General features: G+C 37.4%; 1 long non-coding RNA gene across 1 annotated transcript in view; it reads right to left on the reverse strand.

The window, feature by feature from the left end:
• Positions 1-23553, reverse strand: part of LOC137858716 (uncharacterized) — a 175155-nt gene that overhangs the window by 3176 nt on the left and 148426 nt on the right. Inside the window, exon 2 of the long non-coding RNA XR_011097945.1 lies at positions 697-786. This is a non-coding gene — a long non-coding RNA (uncharacterized lncRNA). The remainder of the gene's footprint in view (positions 1-696; positions 787-23553) is intronic.

Raw genomic sequence — 23553 nt, forward strand, 5'->3', positions numbered from 1 at the left:
CATCACCTACCAGATCTATAGCATTTATTTTCTCTTGCTAGGCACAAATCTGAGATGGTCCTGATACATGTCAGTCAAACTTCTTAGAATATTGTAAATCATCCTTTCAAGCTGCCTGTATTAACTGTACACAAAATTAAGGAAATGTTCATATTTTGGACTTTCCACATAGCGTCTGTGTTTTCTAGACCTGACCTGGCTAGCTTCAGCAAAGATACTATCACCATCAAGTGATATGCAGATCAGTTATTTATCTGAGGGCTGTTGTAGTGGTTAGAAACAATACAACAAAGACTGCATTTATGGTTTTATCTCTCCCAAGCTGCTCAGTCACTTCACTTTCTGTAGATTTCTATAAGGAATGGGGCCAGAAGGCCTTCATGGAACAGTGCCTTTGGGGAGCAATGTTGTCTCATGACAGCCAGCAAAGCTGAGCTGGCAGTGGGGACCACTTTGATGCTCATTATATATTTGATATTACTCAAGTGAAATTACTTAGAATATTGTATAGTGCTGGTGTGTTGGAGCAGGAGGGCATTGTTGTTGCCAAATTCTGCACTTGTACTTACAGAAATAAAAGCTGTAATAGGATATCTACATATTACTTTCTTCTGTTACTATGGTGCTTAGGCTTAGAAAGTACTATAATAAACATGATGAATAATAATTATTACATATAAAAACAAATAAACAAACCTCTTGCTCGGGTTCACTTGAAATGTCAAGCAATTCTGACTGGAATAGGAAGCATCTGCTGAGAGCAGTGAAGAAGCTGGAGGGTGCCTGCTTTATAGAAATAAAACCAATGAATTAAATAACACCCAGCACTGATATGATAAGTGTGCTTTACTTTAGTTAGTTGCCATGAGAAATCACAGGAAAAAAAAGCTTTCACTAGATTTTTTTTGAACAGGGGTATGCTCACAGTGCTAAAAGTGTAAATGTATAAAAGCAGTGAATTATTGTAGACTCTTTAATGTTGACCTTCTTTTGATAACTTCAGCTTTGACATAGCCCCTGCTTTTAAATGAGAACACTCGGTTTGTAGTGCTGGCTTAAATTCACTGTCTGGCTAGCAAGCTTCAGCAGGTTTAGTGCCTCTCCACTTTAGACACTAGCATTTGTATGGTTTTTCCTCCCCAAAGAAGTAAATTATTTATACAGCACCAACCTTTTTTAACCTAGCTTCTGACAGGCTGGGATTTTTCCAATCTCAGTTGAAACTGTCTAAATAATTTATCGAGTATTCTTTCAAAGTACAATGAATTCTGAAACCTAAGAAATGTTAAATGAGATTCTTTGCCCTTCCAGTGTGAGTGGGTTACTGAGGTTAAGCTAGTGTTTTCTTTGAACTTTTACCAGTCCCTATTTTCTCCCGTTGTAGAGATTCATTTTTTTTTCCCTCTCCTACTGTCTATCTATTCATTTTCATGACATTTTCTATTTATCAGACTTTCCCTTTGTGTTTCTGAATCTCTTGCTAACTCTTCCCTTTCTGATGTCTTCCTATACCTTTTATTTTTAGATACAGTAAAACAGTTTTCCCTTTATATGGTCTTCCAGCTAAAGGAGCCATTGATTTCTGTGTCCCAAAGTGTACAGGTAGTATCAGTCCACTCAATGTCCTTGATGTTGTATTTTTCAGTCCAGTCTCAAATTCAGCTGAACCTCCTCCCAATCCCATAAAGAAACCAGTGATGAACAGACTTCATATCTTTGATATAGATGAGCATGAGGAAGTCTGCATAGAATGTTAATCTGCAAACAACACGTAAACTTGCAAGGACATATTTTCAGGTCAGATATCCCAACCCCCCCAAATTCTGTCTGGTCAGACTTAACTCAAAGAAAAAAAATTCTATAAAACTTGGATAATTATGTCTCTAAGGACCAACATAAGAAGTTCATTTTTATGAAAGAAACAAAAATAAAAATAACCCCAAATGAGTGGGATTATAAATAGGAAAAAAATAAACAACAAATCCCAAATGACTCAGACTATTCCAAATTTCCAAGCAGGTATTTTAATCCCTTTTAAATTTTATTAAATGCTTCAGGTGACTTCCTTTATCTGAATCAATTCATCTAGTTTTACCCATAAGAACTTGCAGTTTTCTTTATAGAGGAAAAAATACAGAAGTTGGAACAAATTTTTATGTATACTCAACAACTGAGGATTTTATCCTTTATAAATTAATGATATAAAGAACTGTACCTCAACGTGTCTGATGTGGTATCAGTGTTGAATACAGCAGCAGAATTATAGGAAAGCAGCTCTCTTAACTCTGCTGTACTGTAACTGTTTAAATCAAGCAATACTCCTTTAAGTAGGCTATTTAATTTTAGGGCTTTAAAGCAAGTCAGAAATTACTAAAGGGAACAGCCACAGCTATTGAAAGACAGCAAGATCTAGTGGATAACCACTGCTGAGCCATGAAAGCTGATTTTAGCATTGACTAAAATCAACTAAAAGTCGACCTGCATTATTCCCCATGTCAGAGAAAAAATAGTGCCCAGGCATAATCTTGCAGGAAACAGAAAGGGCAGTAGGTATACAGGTAACCCAGTAACTATGAAATGAAATAACCTCTATTTTCTTTGTCTCTTTCCTTTTGTTATCATATAATATAGCATCTTTCAGTGGTCACACAAGGCAATTTCTTTCTCCCTCTCCATCTTAAGTTTCTGTTGTTATCATTGTCATAATAAACAACTTCCATAAACTGAGCATAAATTGATCAAATGCTTACTGCAATTAAACTCCTGCCACTTTCTCTGTCCTAGACCCAAAAATTGTGGGCCCCACTGTGCGGCCCCACTTATGTCTTTAGCTGCAGCCTGAGGTATGTTCAGGTCGTACGTACAGTATTCAGAACACAAAACATACATTTGTCCACCTGGTGTGCTATGGTGTGCTATGAGTTACTCCTCTAGGTTTGCACTTAAGTGGTGCCCATGCCTAATATGCCAACTAAAGGCAGCGATGTCTTCTTAAGAATACAATTCCTACATGGCCTGATAGACAATTATTACACATATCACATGATATATTAGGATGAAAAGGGGATTCCTTGAGCACAAAAGGTCTATGCTGTCCAAGGTGGTCTATAGCGGGAAGAAATAAAAGTTAATTATGAAATAAACCATGGGAGATGTACTACTAGCTATTGTCAAGCATCCAGAGAAAACTGACAGATGCACATAGTCTTCAAAAAAGTGTTTTGCTACTCTTTTACATGTACTATAAACTTTCACCGTACTCTACATTTCTCTCTGTACAGTAAAAATAAAGAATTATAACATTTCCCTTTCACTAAATCAGAAGCATTAAAATAACCCCTTCAGAAAAAGTCAGATTGTAATCTTCCGTTAAACAAAGTACACTCAGATTTTCACTGAGTATTGCTTAAATATGAATGGCAGGATAAGAATCAGAAAAAAGTTTTTGGTGGGGGTGGGTGCAAGCAGCAAACTAGTTAGCATGTAAGTTCCTTGTAATTATTCATTGTGAATTACAGTATTACAGTTCCAAAGTATTTTATTTTACCCTTACTGAATATTGCCATCTTCTGACTTCCCTTTCTGAATTCCCTTTCTTCAAATTTCCTTACTGAATTCTCTTTCTGAAGGATTCCTTATACAAAGCCATATTCTATCTCTAAGTCTTCCCCCAAAAAAGATTTGTTAAGTCATAACCTCCTGTTATTATTTCACTGTATATAGTGCATAGATCAATCAAAAATAAAGTTTTGGCCTTCACTCCGGGTATAACAGTTTTTCCAATGTAGGACTACCATGACATTACTAACAACACTTTAAAAACGTATGTGTAAAGGTTTCTTACGTGTTATGCAAATTTGCATTATTTGTTGATTTGTGGATAATAATGTTCTAAAAGTCTTCAAAATTTTAGTTTCACTCTGATACTCATTTTTATTTTACATTTGATAACAGCAAAACACTTAATTTTGAAGAAAGCTTCGCTTGTCACTTCTTAACTATCTTGCTACAGTATTTTGCTTTTTACAAAACAAAATGTACTTTTGTCCTAAGAAATAGGAAAACTACATTCATTAATTCAGACTTCCCAGTAGATGGTGCTCTAAGTACACTTCAATATGTTCATAAATTTATGCTTGAATTACTTGAACACATATGTTCATTAATTTACAGCTTTTATGTGTTCATAAATATTGATGATATGGCGACATAGCAGTCTATGTAAAATTCAAAAACCAGTCATTCTATTAAAAATTTTTGAAATCTGCTGGCTAGACATTTCCCCTAGTATGCCTTTAGCTGTAGCACATTAGTTAAGTAAAATATTAATGGTTTGGGTCACTTGTATTATTTTGGTCCCAATATATTATAATGCTAGCAGCAGACTTTCCAATATATCACATGGAAACATTGATGGTACCTTTTGGAAGATATCAGCCAGCAAAACTTGGGGAAAACTGCATTCTGCTTGGGCTTCTTCTGCTGCTTCTCTTTTCTCTTTGGACATGCTACTTCTCTCTCCCCTCCTTATTCTCTCTCTCCCCCCCCCCCCCCCTTTTTTTTTTAAAGTGTAATAATTTGAATATCTATATAGGTATTAAAATATATCATGTATTATATGCAATCACACACACTACTTACACATATTCACAAACTGGAATAGCAGATATGCTCTATTGGAGATCTATATATTAACCTGACAGTTCACACACAGATATCTTTATGTAAAATATAGTGAAGTACCATAAAGAAATTATTGTCATGACAATGACTTCCTTGTAAAGTGTCTTCCATGTACAACATTTTGTTATAAAAGATGTAAGACAAAGTTATGAATGCAGAACTGCCTTGGAGAATTTCATGGTTGCAATGTCAATTGTGTGTAATTACTTCCATGCTGTAATTGCTTGTATTTTGTGTTAACTGTTTAAATAAAATAACAGCAGCATTTATATCTTTCCTCATTTAAACTGGGTGAAATGCTTATTCCTGACACACAATTTGCAAAAACAAAACCAACCAACCAACCAACCAAAAAAAAGCCACACACACACACACACAAAAACTGTCAAACAAACAAAAAAACCCACCCCAAACTACAAGAAACCCCAAACAAAAAAACAACTCTTTGCCAAAATTTGAATTTACTATTCTGAGCAAGCGAATCTGGGCTTAAAAATGTTTTATGTATTCTAACACATAGTTGCCTCTGAGTGCCTTGTCAGCAACATTGCATGTCATTCAATCTACGTGGGAAAAAAGTGTTTCTAACTTGAATCTAAAAGTGGGTACACGATACATAACAGTGTTAACTAACTTGAAGATACCCTGGGTTTACATCACTGGCAAAACTGTCAGCAACAAATTCTTTCAACTCCGTAAACAGCAAGTTTGAAATGTGCACTAAATTAGAAGACTAAGGTTTGTAGCAGAACACTGATGCATGTGTTTATTAGTTGATAACTATCAACATTTTTCTATAATGGTCAACTATTTCATGTATACATTTATATCAGCCTCTCAATGTACTTTTATCGGATAACACGGCAATGACAATTTAATGGAGGCAGATTTGGTCACCCTGCTGTGACAGACTAGCGAGTAATGTCATTTTCATCTTTCATGTATTGACTTTCTAACTTTTTAAAATATGGGCGCTAATACACACAAACGATATTGAAGTTCTTTTTGATGAGCAATTTAGCAGGATTCTTATCTTCATTAATAAATCAAAGAATATATTTATATGAATACCTAAGCTGAATGTCTGAATTTCTTTTTTGCTTCAATATTTACTTGACAAAAAAAAAAAAAAAAATCTCTTAACCTTCTGGGATGAGATAATTTTTACTGGATTGTGGCTAGTGATATGTTTGGTGGACTTACATAAAAATGTTCTTTTCTGTGTTTGCTTTTCAGTGATATGCTAAGTATTTTTATACCATTTAGTTTTAATTTTAAAAATCTCGTTGCTTAATAAAACAATTCTAAGTGTATTTAAGAAATGATGTACCAACACTCTTTTTATTTCCTGAAATGTACCAAAAAAAAAAAAAAAAAAAAAGTTGTTTGGACCTGTAAGTAATTATTATATGCCATTCATACCCTGATTCCACCAAAGGATTGACACTTTTATCCACATACAACTACATGGACTTTATTGGGTCCAGGACACAAGGGAAGGTCTCACATGAATCAAACAGCAACGTTGTTATTTGCAAGAAATCATAAATCTTGACCTATGCTTCCCCATTATTGCAAATAATGAGATTTTAAAATTATAATATTTAATTTTAAAATTTATTTTATAATTCTAGAGACACTTGGCTTCTGATTTTCAAGATTTCTAGAAGAATTATGACTTATTTTTTAAATTTAAGAATAAATTCATGATTCTAGTTCTCTTAGATATGCTGGCAGAGCTCTTCTATGTGTTCAGCTATGTCAGCAGAAAAATGCTGTCTTTGCTTATGTGATTCAGGAATGTTGTTCAGCTATACCAGCCAAAAAATTCTTTCTGTCAGCATGTCTTGAATGTGTACTAGGGCCTCTGCCAGTCAGGCTATTCTGGCGTAATTGCAGATGCAATAAAGATGAGCCTTTAGAGCCATGCCGAGGACCTAAGTTGCCAGAGCACAATTTAACCTTTGAATGCCCTATTAATGATCAGCAGCTCCAACATAAGCTTAAACTTGAGGTCCTGTCCTCTGAACAAAAGCATAGGTCCTGATGTGTTCTGAAGCTTCCCTGCTTTGCACAAATGAGACACTGGGGTTGCAGAACTTGCCTGATACTGTCCGTGCCAGCTGCTTTTGCAGAATGGTGGCATGAATTTACACCTGGCTTACAGCTTTCAGTGGCTCTCACACTTTCCAGCTGGATTAATGCTTTTTCTCTTAATTTCTATTTCTGTCTTGTCCAGCATGAGAATAATACATTTTGTTAACAACTGTTTTACTCCTCTACCAACAATGTGTCTATCAAGTATGATGCCACATTAGGCCTCATGTCAGCTCCCAGCAAAGCAGCAGTATACTGGGGGTGAGCGTCTGAGTCCATCCATAATTGGATGGTGAGAAAGTACAGCCCATACACAGCAGACAAATGAGAACAAAAAAATAGAGCCAAAGGGGAAGGAGTTAGGTAGGAAGAGTATGCCCCAGGTGGAATTGTGATTGCCCAGACTGACATTTCCCATTCTTATTTAAAATATATTTTGAGAAAGGCACATTTCAAGATCTGATTGAGTCAAAACTGAGACTAACCTTAAAGCCTCATTCTGACTCACTACTTTAAATTCATTTAAATTAAAAGAGTTCTCAAACTGATGTATGATTTATATTTTTTCCATACACGAAGAGAGTGAAAAGCATCACCTAAGCTATGAAGTTGAGTGAAGTCTACAGCAGAGGCATATTCTTAATCATTTCAGGTGGGAGATGGTGTGAAGAAAAGGGTTAGCAAAGAGCATAGTGTCTTTAGGTTTGTTTGGTAACTCTTAGAGCTGTGTTCTGAACAGAACAGATAGGAGGGCAAACAGGGAACTATCAAAACTGTAAAACAAGCATTACTCAAAGCATCTTTTGAATTAAGGTAAGCAATAATTTTCTACATGTTTGCACAGCTCTTTATTCTGTGCATATGGTATTATAAAACTAAGAATTAAAATAAAATATTTGAAGTGGGATTGAATTGAGCAGACAAACATTATTGTGAACTGAAATACCACTAATATCACGAACATGCTGTGGTACCATCTCTGCACAAAATGAAAAAAAAAAAAAAAGTATAGCTGAGATTCTAACTTTTTTTTTTTTTTTAATTCATTTGGAATGAGTTTCCCTATCCATCAGAAGGAATAGGCAGAGAAAAGAAGTGTTTGAAAGTCAAAATACTACTTTGCACATCTCTAATGTTTTCCATTCAAGGATCTCTAGTGCTTTACAAGCTTAACATGATTAACTTTATGCTCAGTAAGCAGTTCTACCCATAAAAATAGGTAGGTCTTTACAGGATTAGGGCCTCAATTTGTCCTTAAAGTGGTGAGCAGTGAATATCACTTACTGCTTTAGCAGACAGGGGTGTATAAATAATGGATACTGTGATTTGCCTGAAGATCTGTCAAAATGAAAAGTTGTATTGGATTAACCTGGAACAAAACAAGTGTTCACATTTGCAGCAAACTGCAACTAGAAGAAAGTAGAAAGCGGGAAAAAAAAAGAAAAAAAAAAAAAAAAAAAGGACATAAGAACATAATGAAACATTTCCTTTGATTCAAAAATGAAATATTTCTATTTTAAAGCTCTTAAAACTTCATTCTTTAAAATAAAATGCAAATTATTTAAAATTACCAGTTAGGATTGAAATAATAATTATTAGTTTGTCACGCTGAAATGTCTACTTTTCTTTGTACATAACCATTTTTACATCGCAAAAATATTCTTCAATGGGAAGCATTTTCTGTTCTCTACACTATGAAAGGTTAAATGGGGCTTTTGACACATCTCTCCTAATGATAAAACAACCTCTTTGGAAGCAAGGCCCTGTGGAGGCAGCTGTGCCTGGAGGCAGGAGGCTGAGCTCCGCTTTGCCATGTCGTGCGGTCTCTAATGAGCGGCCCTAGGGATGAAGATGTGCTTTGTCTTCATGCACAGGAAGGTGAAAACACACTTTGATATTCCTAAAGACAGGCTGGTGCTACAACAACCTGCAGCCCTTCATTTGGATGGGAGAAACAACATGCATCTTAAGCGCACTTCAAAAAAAAATACAGAAGTCCAGACAGAGCCAAAAAAGAGACGTATTTCTAAAGTCCGACCTTTCTGTACATAAAAAGATGTTTGTAGGAAGTCTGGTAAAACTCATGACGTTGGGCAAATGAATAACCCATACTGCTTGGATTAACATGCTTCCAATGACCAATACTCAACGACAAACTGTTGTGCTCATGGGAGATCACCTACACTGCCAGCATTTCCCCCATGCCCTTGCTAAGAACACAAGGGTAACACTGACTGACTCCACATTATGCCTCAGGCCCCGGCTCTGGCCTGCTGTGGGCAGGAGCAGCATGGCAGGCCATGGCCAGGGCTAGCACGAGCATGGGTCAGGCCTCAGGCCTGCAGGAAGCAACCAGGATTTTAAGGGAATCATGGGGTGAATTAGGTGTTTGCCTGGCTTCTACACTTGTATTGTTCCAGACAAAGAAAACACTAATGAAAGGCAAAAACCAATGAGATGTTTTCTTGCGAGACTCCAGCTGACCACTATTTGGCAGTGCCATGGGGCTGTTCAGTAACTAGGCCGTATAGCCCAACACCTGGGGAACAAGGACAAACCAAGCCAGCAGTGGAGATGTCCACTTAGGACATATGTCTTTCCAGAATCACATGTCCATTTTATAACACCACCACTTCCCCCCAGTTTAGCTGCCACAGGAGCCTGAAGGGATTCAATTTCTGTGTGACTCCTAGCCAGCCCAGCTACGTTCCAAGAAGTCCCAGTGTTGTGAAAAGTAGAAAAAAAGGAAGGGAGAAAAGGGAGAGATGGGAGGAAAGGGAGGAAGGGAGGAAAAAAAGATTATTATTATTTTTTTTAACTATTTAAAGTTTAATGTGAAATTATGTGTGGAGCGACCATGTGCTAAGACTTACGTTTAGTATAATTTACTGCTAAACAGAAACTTGTTCAATTAATAATAAGCACCCTACCCATTTTAATGAGTTAAAGAATGTTGCTTTTAAAATTATATTCAGAATCGCTGAAACAGTTTTAGATTTTTATGTCATCTCAACTGTTTTATTAATATATATATATATATATATATATAAAGTGCTACTGACTAAATATATTTTTAAATATCTTTATAACAGAGCAAGGGATGGGTTCTGATTATTTTTGTAGCTGTAAGTATTATCATGACTGCAGAAAATTTGGCCACATAATTTTGTGCTGCAGTTAAACAAGAATAGAGAGAACAACTACTTCTTTTCCAAGTAAGTCATTCATAGTAATGAGATCAATTCTGAATTAAGAAGGACAGCCTGTGTTGGTATTGCTAAATCCATGAGCAACTGAGGATGAACTCAACTAATTTCAGAAATTTGAAAGTCCCCAGCTCAGGTTTTAAAGAACATTTGTAAACAGATGCCTCTGGAGATTTTTAAGACTATCTACAGGTCACCTTGCATCCATTGATTTCTTTGGAAGCAGGCACATGACTGTTAGTGCAGCTCTGAAAGACTTGTTATGTCTCTACTGCTTATTTAGAATCCTAAAATATGGCTTACAGTGAGAAAAAACAAACTTCCATTTCACTAAGTATATTTAATACCAATATAATGCTAATATACATTTTAATAAATTATGCTGTTGGATACATAGGGAAAAAAGGTTTTACCAACAGCATAATTTTTATATCTCAATTTCTACATCTTTTGCACTATAATTATATATTCAGCTTGCTCCAAATTACAACAAAAAAATCTCTCATCTACTACAATTAAAGATGTAGTTTATCATTTTCTAATGCAAGTCAAAGTTTCTACCATAAAGTTTGAATAAATATATGTGAAATCTTCTGCTTAAATAAATACTTATATGAACAGTACTTAGTAAGAAATATCCATCTGGAGAAAAGGCTATGTGCAGTTGCAAATGTACATGTCTGAATGATTATGCACACCAGGAAGAGAAAACATTTTTAGAATAGCGATGAAAAGCGCAAATGCAAAACAAGATTAAAGCAGTTATTCAAATCAAGGTTCCATGATTCAGATCTGATTTATATCACTTTGATTTACATGTCAATCCATGGTGCTTACAGTATTTTCCCCAATGCAATTAAGCTGAAGAATTGGACACCATATTGTTGTATTGAGCTGTAAAGATATCTTTCTAATCTCTCTGATTCTATTTTACCCATCTATAAAAAGAGAATAAAAACTTTTGTCTTTTATGGGTGAAGGTACCATGCAAATGCAAATGATATTATACAAAATGGTAATTGAAATGGTAAAGGAGCAAAGGGTTTTAATAAAATGACAATTCTAGACACATGCAAGTGTCCCTGTGTGAATGTTGATTAAAATGAAGAAAGTTAAGAGTGAATTTTAAGTGCCCATAGAAAAATGCATTGAATGTTAAGAGTAAATTAAGAAGTGCACAGGCCAAGGGACAGAGCTGTCTCAGAAATGGATAAAGAAAGAACTGACATATTCCTTTGAGGATTTGGGACAAAGGATCTCTCAGTCCTGATAACAGTGCAAAGCAGGTTAGGGAATAGGCTATAGGGAACACAGGCACAGTGACACTTCAAAAGCACTAGGAACTTGAAAAAGTTGAAAATGCAGTTAGTGACAGATTTGGATCTGAAGGGGGAAAAAAGCAACAGTGAGCACAGCTGGATATGAACTTTGATGTTGAATTACATGACGTTTAAGAAGAATTAGGGCCTTCAGAAGCATCTGTCATTGGAAATTCAGAGGGGTGACTCCAGGGCAGGGGAAGGGCCAAATTATCCTTTATGGTCCCCAGCCCAAGCAACTTGCTTAGGTAGAGATCCTTGGGAGCGTGATGGATTACTGCATAGATGCTCACTGCTTCTGGGACTCACCTGCCCTCAGATATCTAAACATAGTGAAAAACTAATATAAAGAACCAGCCATGGCCTCTCAGAATGGGAACCATCTTTGAGGTACTACTGCTAACCTTTTCAGAGTCTGCATGCCGGATGGAAGTGTTCAGTGTCAAGTTTAAGGGTAAATAATATGCGACTAAGATACATAAACTGCTACACAGAACGATCAGTTTTGCCAATCCTCTACTTAGGATACAAAAATTATCCTTTCTGTTTTCAGGAACGCTAGACTTGTGCTTTTGAACTTTCAAATTTAACTATTTTATTTTTCAAATTTCACTCAAAATTGCAGAACACATGGTGCACTGGTATGTTACTAGGAGCAGAAGAAAGAACCATGACAAGATGACTGAAGAAAAGGAGGGTGTAGGCAGGCCCTCTTCATACCAATATAGACTATAGACCACACTAGCAGCATAAGGTTTATAAATATACAAAAGGTGCTGCTAGAAAAAAAAAAAAATATATATATATATATATATATATATAATTTCTACTTTTTAAGGAAATTTTTATTTACCCTTTTGTAGGGGTGTATGAGCAGGACAAAAGAACATGATGGGGTGAACTGAGACTTACTCACGTACACTCTCTCAAAAATGCAAGAAAAATAGTCATTTCCAGCATGGGCTATTATTACCTTGCTAATGGGAGAGTTAAGGAGTAAGGCACCTTAAGTTCTTCTGGGATTGGCTGAGACTATTTATTCATGCCATGGTATGGAAAGCTTACTGCATGTAAGGAGAATAGTTTCTCTATGAAAAGATAGACCTTTGCTGTAATAGGAATAAGCAGCCACATACTGCTGCTGGCATCTCAATTCTCCCAGTTGGTCTGCTCCAGAATTCTCAGCCCAAAGCAGAACATCAAGCAGTACAAGAGAAGGGGCCATCCCTGTAGCTCCTACTGTGTCTTCAGAGATCACCTCAAACAGTCAGGTCAACAGTAACCGTGAGTTCCAGTGTCAGAGAATATTTTCTCTGATGGCCCAATAAAAAAAGAAAACTCCTCTCCTCCACGATTTGTCTCATGCCTCTTAAAAATTATCACAATTGCCACTGGAAATAAAGCATCATTGCTGAAGACAACAGCTGAGAAAACATCACTACTGAAGTTTTTATGGTGTTCAGTTTAAAAAAGGTCAGCTCTTTTGGATTAAAAAGAAAAGAAAAGAAGAAAAGAAAAGAAAAGAAAAGAAAAGAAAAGAAAAGAAAAGAAAAGAAAAGAAAAGAAAAGAAAAGAAAAGAAAAGAAAAGAAAAGAAAAGAAAAGAAAAGAAAAGAAAAGAAAAGAAAAGAAAAGAAAAGAAAAGAAAAGAAGACCCCCCAAACAATCCATCATTTTAATGGATTCCAGCTGAAGAAACTATACAACACTGAGATATAGATATACTCTGCCTAAGATAAGGCTGTCTTCTCACTTTCCATCATTTTACTGCCTGTTCAACCGGTTGGCGGTTATGATGCTGACAGTTTAATCCTAATTTCTAAATCAGTGTCAACAACTATTTCTTCCTCTGGAAATGATATAGAAAGACCATAAATGATGTAGAGCACAATGCCAAAGAAGCCCTTTCCTTTGGCACACCAGGAATAGAGAAAGAAAAAAAAAAAAAGGAGAAAAAATATCTCCACAGCCACTCCTTTGTAGGAACCAGCAAACCAAGCATGATGTAAGAAATATTTTCCCAGCTAGCATAGGCAGTTATGACTGTCAGAAGATGTGACCAAATTACATTTGATCCCTTTGCTGGTTTAAATTATGGATAGAAGTGCTTTTAAATTAAACTGGCAAACTGAAAAAATTCTACTGGATGAATGATTCTGTACTTCTCCTGAATCAAGATAGATCATCACTACAGGAGAGACAAGGGTTACTAACTTGAATCTGAAATCAAATTAAATTTACCTTTACAGGGAGGAATAATACAGAGCATGACACAATTTTTACATGCAAATATAAAAACATAAAATGTTTATCAGTGTTTTTAACAGCTCTCAGATTTTAACAGTCTCAGAAATGTACAGGTTTGATAACTTAAGCAATGATGTCTGAATCATATTTATACACAGAATGATTAATTTCCTGTATGTCCTTTGATTAGGAGGTTGTGGTTGGATGGGGCTGTACTGTGATCTTGACATGAAGCTAAATGTATGAGTGAGGTGACTCCATCTGTGGTGCTGCATAAAATGCAACTTAGAGAGTAAAACCTCATCGTGCAATCCAGTTCTTGTCTGTCTCTTGTTACAAGTTGGTATAGCTTGTACCAGCCTACCCCAGTGCATCCCTTTCAGCTTAAGGGTTTAGATGTGTGTGTGTGTATGTGCATATACGTACATACATACATATATGTATATATATATATAAAAAGCAGAAATCCGCAATTGGTCTTATTGTTGGGGCACAGGAACAAAAGCTGTGAGAGTTTTATTCCTGAATTAAGTCTGAGAGTATTATTTTCTATTATTATTATTTTATTTATTTTTGTTTAGGGAGATACACAGGGATATGAATTACCAAGCTGTCAAAATACTTGCACTGTGGCTATAGGCAATCCCTGTATTGCAGATCCACACCAATGGCTCTCAGCACACATTTGCAGTTTCTCTAGCTATATTACTGTCTGATAGCATAAAATAAAAATTAGAACAAAGAAAACAAACAAAAAAAACCTGTTTTTAATTTCAGTATGGATCTTGCAGAGCTTATTAAAAATAGACTCTCATCAACAAATGCTTGCTTCTGAATGTTTCCAATAAGAAATGCTGTTGATTATCTACCTAGGAAATGTTACTGTGAAATGCATCTTCATCACCTTCAGCAATGTCTTCCCAGCTAACTTGTGCTACCCTGTCCCAAAGTCTGGTACAGGAAAGTGCACAACATCCTCAGCTCCCAGTGGAACCAGGGCAACCCACTTGCCTTCAATGTATAGCGTGTTCTCAACATCTCACAGGACGTGGTCTTTAGGCTCCAGTTCACAAATACATGTGCTTAACTTAAGCATGTGAGTAGTCCTATTACTGCTGAAGTACTTAAAGTTAACCATGTATGTAATTGCTTGCAGGGCTGGTTCCTTAATTAGCTACACTCATCCTTTAATCCTCCCTATCTTTTAACCTCTGTACTGTTACATGCCTCAATTTCTTTAATCAGATAATGAACATTAGGGAAGTTGTTATTTACTGCTTCTGTTTCAAGACCTGATCTAAAAAAAGATGGATTGTGTGGAGAGGCTTATTATTAAACGTGGTAAAAATAAAATACGAGATAAGAAATTTGTAAGTCTTGAAAAACATCTTAACTTTCCTTTTGTTAAATAAATGGCTTTTCAGAGTTCCTGAAGACTCACATACAGTTCTTGATGAGATTTTTCCCTAAGTTTAAAAATCACATGTTCTTTGTATGATAAACTTTTTAATTTATTTTTTTTTTAAGTTGTATTATACAGTCAAAGCAGGCAATCAAAAATGAAATGCAGTAATGCAAAGAAAACAGAATGACCAAACTGAAATAAAACCCAACAACAACAAAAAGCCGGCAAAAAAATACAATTAAGGTCCAGAAGCACAAAATAGCACAGGGAAAAAACAGAAAGGAAAAGGAAAGGGAAAGAGGAAAATAAAAAGGAAATGAGAAAGGGAAGTAAAAAAAAAAAAAAAAAAGGAAAAAAAATCTCTGTCAAAATATTTTTGAATAGGCCATTTTCCAATTACTGTTTTTCATTAGGAGTATGCGTGAGATGAACTTGGACATGCTGGTTGCACTGCCTGCTCTCTACCAATCTCTCCATATCAATCTAAGGCTGCTGGGAGGGCAGGAAAGCACATTTGTAGCCGTCAGGTTTCACTGCCTTTTCTACTCCCTTGACGTATTTTTTTTCCTAATCTTTAATTTTTTCTTTCTCTTAGTTCGGCACATTAGCATTCCTCCAACTTTTTAATTATTCTTCCTTGTAATTCCCTAGAGCCCTCTGTTGAAACTTACTTTCTCCACTTGCTTTACTTCTAAGTAACAACCACCTATACTCTGCTTTAAAGGAGTCTAACCCCCTGTAGTTTCCTTTACTTCATCCGTATGCTGCAAGCTGTCCCTTTTGGAGAGTTGCCTTGTAGCTTGACAACATTGGGAGTCTATTCTTTCTCAGATGATTTCCCTGTCAGGTTCACTGCTGCTGAAAACAGGACTACTGATAGCATACGTTTTGAATCCAGCCATGAAAATTGCTTCGTGATAATCTTTACCAAATGCTGCATTACATGGTACTGCATTTGCTGCTGGGCTTGGGATTCTTCTCTCCATTTGTAAATCTGCTTTTATGACCACATTATTTTGAACACTTCATTTCATGCCTAGTACTGAGAAAGGAATAAAGTATCACAGTAAAGCATTAGATGCTTACCTAAAAAGGGGATGCTAGCCTATCCAATTTTCTTACAGTATTGCTCACTTAATATAGCGAATAAGCCTGGGGTCCAACACGATTCCTTCATAATGTATACTGCACTGTATCACTTTCTTCCTCAAGCTGGTTTGCCATTGAGCCAGACGTACCCTACCCATCTTCTCATTACTATGATCAATCTTCTCTCTGTTGATCAGAATTTAATCCTATTAAATCACTAGGCTTGCCGTACAGTACATGCGTATCATACACACACATGCTTGCCACAGCAGATTACTTTAACTGCCTTTATTTTTGGAACATGCTCCCCAGGTTCCCCCAGGCTAATCCTTACAACCCTGCTGCACGGCTGCAGGAAGCATGGGGCGGTGCAGCCCTCCTGCGGGGGGGAAGCTGCGCAGAGGCTGCACAGGGGGCACAGATCCCTCCTGAGCTGTGCTCCAGGGTGCAAAGGTTGAGAATGGGCAGCAGGGAGGACAGAGCAAATGGCACGGATGTTATGGACCTACATTCCACCTAACCCAGACACTCATGGTTCGGCTGTCAGCTGGGAGGAGTTGACACCAATGGTCTGTGTAGGCTTCAGTGTACCTACATGCGGTAGTACAGTCTTCTCGATTTTGTTGACATTTTTGATTATTTGCCCTAAGACAGTAATAGAGTGGTAAGAATCTGCACTAGGAGAGAGGCACTCCAAGCCATTTAGCAATTTGTAGCTGCCAATGTTTCAGCTAGTTTGGGTCACTAGAGGGTGCAGACTAGCCTCTTCAGTCTCAATGTGGACATTTGTGACAAATAGGCCCAGCAAGCCTCCTGGTTTCCAGCACTAAGTGCTTCAGAGAAGAGGCCTGAATTTCTTCTTTTGAGTCTGTTTGCTTGTGTCCAGTTTTCCTTTTACAAGCACAAACTACTGAGGTGCAATGTGATGTAAAATACAGCATTTCATGCCTGTTCCTACCATACACAGGGAAAGGTTTTATCAATCTAATTATTCAACAGAATAGCAACATGAAAAGTTAGGTATGGCTTATATAGTCTTTTAATAGTCTGAAAACAGCACATTCACACTATATCACATATTTTAAAAATAGAATATACAGCCCAAAAAGATTTCTTGCCTGTTAGTGAGCGCTTTCCCCCCCTCCCCCCCCCCAAATGAGAGAAGTACAGAGTTGCAGTAGATTCTCATTCCTTTCATTGTGTGGCTTACCAGACTATTTCTTACCACTTCTGATAACAGAGTTCTATAATTTGATGTTCTATAACCATGACGGTTACATCTGAATATATTTCTTTGTTTTATGTAGCACTGGTTTTAGTGCCACATTTTTATCTAGTAATGAACAACTTGGATTTACAAATATCCTTGCCAGGGAACTAGTGGTTTGGAAAATAATGAGGAAGAGAAAGCCATCCTTGTTCTCTGTGCAGGATAAAGTCTTAATGGTAGATAATTGTGATGAACTGTAAAGCAGAATGGTCCAGCAATGTTCTCCTGAACAATAATAATATAATTGTCCCAGGAGCTGGAGGAGCTGCACAGGACAGCATCCTGAAACCCCTCACTGAATACAACCATCTGTCTAAGAGCTTAGTTTACAAAAAGTTCTGCATTTAAGACTACTTGAGAAAGTTAAGATCGGTCACTCAAGAGTGTATCTCTGAGTACACAGCCATTTGTGGTTCTGTGAAGATCAAAGAAACAGAGTGTGTTTATAAACCTCGACAGAAAGAAGCTGATGTGATTTTTGTATGTTACGTGCAGCTGGATTCCCTTGCTGGAGCACAGGTAGATCAATAAATATGGTTTAAATAAAAACCTTTGACTCCTTCCACACTCATATTTGCTGTTTAACTTGTTAAAGATAATTTTATTATAGGAAATAGTTAACAGTTAAGGTGAGAATTTAATTCTTGACGATATACAAATCTACCATGCTGCACAGGAGTCAATATGTCATAAAACATTATTAACAAGATGAAAAATAACGCATTATGCAGGTTATCTAACTGCCAGAAGAACACTGTCTGTCAATTTGTCTGTTATTATGTCTGCAGTCTCTACTATGGATCGCAAGTTCTGCTCCATAACACAAGTGGACTGGCAATGAGAAAGCTGAACCAGGTCCAACAATGTGTTGGGAAATGGGGCTGCAGAAAAGTAAAGCCACTGGCTCTTAGTCATTCTTTGCCAGAAACAGAGAGGTCAGGAAAAAAGAAGGTATTGTAAAGACAGAAGAATTAAAACAAAAACATCATCTTTTTCTTCCATGAAAAATGATAACCTTAGTGTGATAGAGAGCTGCAAGCATGTGAGGGGAAAGTAGGAGAAGTGGTGTTTTTGACTTTTTTTTTTTTCTTTTTCAGAGACATCAAGAAAAGCCGATGTCTTTGATAGAATTATTTTTAGGATCTACACACACAGACTTTATTAATTTTAAAAATTTCACGCGCTACATACCAGAAAACTACATGTTAAAAAAATTCTAGTTCAAAATTTGCTCTTTACCTGTTAGAAACCTCCAAAATTTTAACTGTAAAAGAAAGAGAACTATAAAAGACTACAGAAGGGACCTCTGAGGAGCGGGTGACATGAAGGGGAGCCTCACTGCAGTCACAGGGAGGTGTCTCTGGTGCCAGGCAGAGCTGGCACACATGTGTGTGCTCTGAAGAAGCAGCTCCCACATGGGAGCTCTGCTCTGGTCACCCATTGCAGGCAGTGCAAGGTGGATATGCTCTATTCAGAACCAGGTGGAGCGTTCTTGCGCAGGTGACTGTGATGCAGACACTCTGATGTAGCTCTGAAAAGAGTCTGATGAGCATGGTGAGGCTTTCAAAGTGCAGCCAGGGCAATGTCAGTGCTAGTGAGAGGCTGAATCAAATAACAAGCGAAATAGTAGTCATTTTCTCAGACTGTTCTCATCTCTTTAGATGAGGAACCTCTGCTCTAGAGTTGCAGATAGGGTTGTGACTGGCCTCGATTCTCTGCTGAGAGTTGGAAGAACATAAAATCTACTGATGGCAGAACAATGACTATCCAATGAGGAGATACCATGGGGACTGCAACAGTAGCCTGCTAAGCCTGCTAATAGATAAATTTCAAGGGATGGTACCACAGGAATATTTACATGAGGATGTTGTACAGAGAAATACATGGTGGAAATTTACAGCACACATAAATACCCACATGAACATCTCCTCATGTCCATACTTGAAAATGGAGCACAACAGGAAGCAACAGAAAATAAGATTGCTTTCTGTCATCTATGGAAATCTGCACAAAGCAATTGTGCTAGAATCGATTCTATTCTGAGTCAAACTTGGGGCTTAGGAGAGAGGCTGTTTAATCAAAACTTAGTTCTAGCTCAGTAGTCCATGCCCAACAACATCATGTACAAAAATAACAACGTTATTAGATGGAAATATTTGAATTAAAGTTCCTAAATAATTTAAGATAAATGATAAAATCATGCTCTTTTTCTCATGAATTTGGGACAAACATTGCAATATCATGCATGTTTTTAAATGTATTCATATATCATACATTCTCTGAAGAGTAAATATGACCTGTGCGGTGTCAGAGTTGGACTTGATGATCCTTAAGGGTCCCTTCCAACTCAGGATATTCTATGATTCTATGATTTCTTACGAAGGCATCATCATAAGCAAAGATAGTTCACTCACTCAAGGAAGATTTTGTAGGTATCTTGCTTATACCCCTACTATAGCATTAAAAGATAAAAAAAAAAAAAAAAAACACTGCATTTTCTTTTTCCTCCCTCTTTTGTCTTTCACTCTTCTCTTATACTGTTCTTGTCATTTTCTGAACATGTGTCTAGATGTGTGAAGAGATCCTTGGCCCTCCACTCATCATTTTGAGACAGATTCAAGTCAATGACCTATGGATTAAAAGCACTATAGCCTATTACCAGCTTACCAGGGTAGTTCGCCCTAATGTTAAGTGTCATTTAGCTAAGAGGTCCTCTAATTCATGATCTTCTACATTTATTGTTTAAAAAGGAATTAATTCTAAAATAATTAATGCTAGTTTAAAATGCTATTATGTGTCTGTTGGCTTCTGTACACTCTAGCTATAAATACAACGTCATTCACTCTTTTCTATCCTTCGTGGCCCAGTCCCTGTAATTGTAATTCATGGTCAAGATATCTGTCAACACATTGCTCCTTTTGCTGGTTGTTAGTTCATACAACAATGGAAGCTATCTGCCAAGCAGTACCTGTCTTTTTAATAATTTAAGATATTAAATAAATAAAGTGGAGTATGTACCCACTGCCTTATTTTCTTTAAACTCGTTCATCCCTCTCATACACATTTCATGATAAAAGCTGGATGTTAAGAGACACGGATTTGTGATCACCACAGAAAGTGAAGTTGCAGCCAGGGAAAACTTTACTTTCCTAACTTACTGTTTCACTCCTAAAGGAAAGACAGCTTCGAGCTGCTGTCACTCTGAGCGTGACAGTTGCTCAAATGAGGCAAGATGCATGCATAAAGTCAATGTATTTGCATTACCTGTGCTATTAAACAGTTATAAGCAGTTTCAAATCTCTTTATATGAAAACATTTTTTAGAATATGATTTTTTTTTTGACTTTTTGAATTCCTATCTACTTCCTGTATGCTATTTCTATTGTTTTATGTTAACTTTTCAATTGCAGAGATACAGAGAAGACAGACAGAGATATACAGAGCACAGCAAAGTTAGAACTGTAACTGCAACATCCACAAAGAAGCCGCTTCTGTTCTATTATGGGCTCCATCACAGAAGTACTGTGATTACAACGTACCCACAATGTGTGGTTTGAAATAGAAAACTACTTTTTGCTGTTTTAGAGGTGAGGAACTGACCCACTGAGACCAAATCCATACCCTAAGGAGCATTTTAAAGATCTTCATACAAGCAAGCTGATTGAAATGCTGTTTGGCCACTTTGAGGATTTGACTGAACAGAATTATCCAGCATCATAGACAGAGTCTTTAGTGCAGTAATGATCAGGAATCTGAACATTTCATGCTCTGGGCCCTAAGCATGATGACATGCTTCCATTTATTTTTTTAATATCTACTTTAGATCTTGTTTTTCAATCAGCATATATTTGAATAATCAAACATTTATTTTTGTCAAGAGAGAGTCTGAAATGTGTGAATTCACTGCTCTGTACTTTTTCCCCAAGCAATCTGTAGAAAGGCAGTAGCTGTATTTCACAGATAACATGACCATTAGCAGCTCAGTCTGCTTCTTCTGACCAGTGGTATTATGTCACGCGTGAGTTTTGGTATCTAAATTGAAAGCAGTGGGTATTCACTTAAATAGATTTTTCCTGTACTATTTCAGAAATGTTATATCAGGTTAGATAATATATATTGCTACTTATCAAAAGCAAGAACAGTTTTGATAAGTAAATAATGGTAATTTAAACACACACACACAAAATAAATAAATAAATAAAAATGCAGGTAAGAGCCAGACCTGGTGTGTAGGTGGATCGAGGAGGGCTTTGCAGAAATTCAGATAACCTTTCCTGCCTGCTGCCTCTTGCAGCCTGAGGGTTTTCAGAGCACTTCCAGAGCTACAGCAGAAAGCATTACTCAATTACTACAGTGCAATGTGGATAATTTCAGTGGCATAAATGGGTTCAGATGGTCAAAGTGCTATCATGGCCCTGTCACCATATCATATCATATGAGTCAGTTAAACAAGGTTTGAGGTTCAGAGCATGGAGACACCAGTTTCTTCCTATCTCCATGGCAAACAACCACAACCACTGCTAGCGATCATTTTAGCCCATTGCATAAGATCGAGATTATTATTATTATTTTTTTTTCAGATGGTGTTGAAGATAACAGCTCTTCTGGAGAGGTGACAAACTGAAACACACACAAAGAGAGAAGAGCGGAACAGCAAAGGCAGAAGCAGCAGTTCACATCTTTGAGATCTTTGCTTACTTGCAGACCTTAGGACAGAACAAGCGGGCATTTCCCATCGTCTTATCAGCCCCTCTGAGAGGCAGAAAACAACTTCTCATCTTAAGCTGAAATAGTTTTATTTGAATACAAGTTCACAGCAGTGTGGGTAAGAGTCAGAGATGACAGCAAAAGGGGCAATTTGGTTTCCTTCAGTACACATTTCCCCACTCCAGCAACGCCCCTGTGCACTGATGAGCACAGGAGGCAGCTGGATGGAACAGCCACGGTGACAGAAAATGTTTCCAGTGCTCCATCTGCCCCTTTAGCACTGACAAATTATTTAGTCCCCAAGAAGCTGGCTGGTTTAATACCAGAATAAATCTCACTTTTTGTTGACTAATTTCTGTCACAGTATTTTTAATCTCCAGGCTTTGCCCTCTTTATGGTTTTGTTGTGCATCACTGTTTATATGCTATGCACAGCCAGATTCCTAGCTCCTGCTGAAGAGACTAGGGCTCTTGGGAGTCCTGTGAAAGCTGGTGCTCCCCATCCCTGGAGCTGCTTGCACCCAAATCCCCAAGTGAGCCTGCACACACTTTCCTCTTCTCTGAATCTGGCCCTAAAACATCTTACTTTTAGCTAGCTACATACTGTGATCAGCAAAATAAACTGATGGAACTGCTGCTGTGAAATTTTAAGGGTTTTGCTAATGATGAGGGACTTTGCCCTCATTAGAGAGGATTTCAGAAAAAGTAAAGCACCCACATGTAAAAACATCCACTTTTCCACAGCCTGACTCTGGAAGTATATGAACCCAGACTGCCTTTCACTCTTTTGCTTTTGGGGCCCCAAATTGCTGCAGTGTGAGCAGACATGGGCCTAAATACCCCTTAGCTAATTGGGAACTGGAAATTAGGCAGAGGTATACCATCAGTGCACTGTGAGACTGCCTCACAGGTCTGCTTACAAGATGCCAGTGCAGTGGCAGTACGGAGCTCCTCACTGCATTGAAGCGCTGCACCCGTGGCTGGAGAGGCAAGAACAGGCAAGGCAAAGCAGTGCTGTCATTCCCCTCTTCCACAAAAAGTTAGCAACCATCCAGAAAACTTGTGCTCCTGCCCTCTCTACCTAGACCTACGTTCCAGGAGTATTTTCAGCACTGGCCTAAGGTTATTTTGGGAGAAGACAAAGATTTCTCTTCCATTGAGCCACTCAGCAGCAAAAGTCATGAGGAGAAAAAAAAAAAAAGCCTTTGGATTTGAGAGAGGGACTACGAGGGGAAAGAAGGTAATGTACAGTTAGTTATAGCTTATATCCCTGAGGCATTCCTCTGAGCAACATGCTGGGTGAACTGTGTTTCAAGGAGTACTTAACATAAGACATTCCTCTAGTCTTTGAAGTAGGGACTGAAGCCCTGTGCTCCCTCTTGACTTCCCATGACTCCCCATGTACCCTACTCCTAGCAGGAAGGGGACTTAAGCTGCTCCTTATGTAACTTGTGTGCCCATGTGTATTCTCACTCTCTCACTCAGATTTGCCTTCTGGGATGTTTTAAAGCCCAAACAAAACTTGAGAATACG

This window comes from Anas acuta, chromosome 6 (genome assembly GCF_963932015.1).
Source record: "Anas acuta chromosome 6, bAnaAcu1.1, whole genome shotgun sequence".
Lineage (NCBI taxonomy): Eukaryota > Metazoa > Chordata > Aves > Anseriformes > Anatidae > Anas > Anas acuta.